A 716-nucleotide genomic window follows, 5' to 3' on the forward strand; every position below is an offset into this window, starting at 1 on the left:
CCCTGTAGTGTATCCTCAGGTCTATCTTGTGCTGGATTCAAAACAGAGAAGGAATTGACTGGCAATGACCCCACCCTGCTCTCTGTTTTGAATCACACGAAGATGTTCGTCCTGGGACCTGTTTTTTAGACACTCTTTCCAGTGGCTGTAATGGAAACTTGGCAGTCGTGAGGGGAGAAGCCAATTAGAAGGTAATTTGTACATAAATCACATGTGGAATTTATTCAGGAGGATTATTTCCTCTAACACGACATTTAACATTTTTCATCATGAAAGTCTTCAGAACATACGCAAACTGAGGTTCGTCTTCACGCTCTCGCTGCAGGCGCGCCTACCAGACCCTCTGCGGGATTCTGCAGAAGCAGGTCCTGGGAACGACTGTCTCCTCTGTACATATTTCAGCACACGGCTCTAAGTGATAAAGAGTCTTTTTAAGCCAATCATCAAATAAAGTAGCAGTAATATCCCATAGGAATTGTTTTAATAGCAGAAAAACTCTCTCATAAGCTGCGTGGACTATCCACAGTCCGTCTGTAAAGCCTAGAATCTGCTTTTAAAAGCCTTTTTTACACCCATCTCGCGATGTAATGTCATCGATGTAATGTAAAGGAGCTTTATGCTTATTTTCCCCCAAACATGTACGTTTCCCGTGCGCAGCGGCCCGGGGCTGTGCCAGCGTGACGGGCCAGGAGTCAGGGTGGGCAGGGGGTCACTCC

The sequence above is a fragment of the Crocuta crocuta genome, unplaced genomic scaffold (genome assembly GCF_008692635.1).
Source record: "Crocuta crocuta isolate KB4526 unplaced genomic scaffold, BGI_CrCroc_1.0 scaffold101, whole genome shotgun sequence".
Classification (NCBI taxonomy): Eukaryota; Metazoa; Chordata; class Mammalia; order Carnivora; family Hyaenidae; genus Crocuta; species Crocuta crocuta.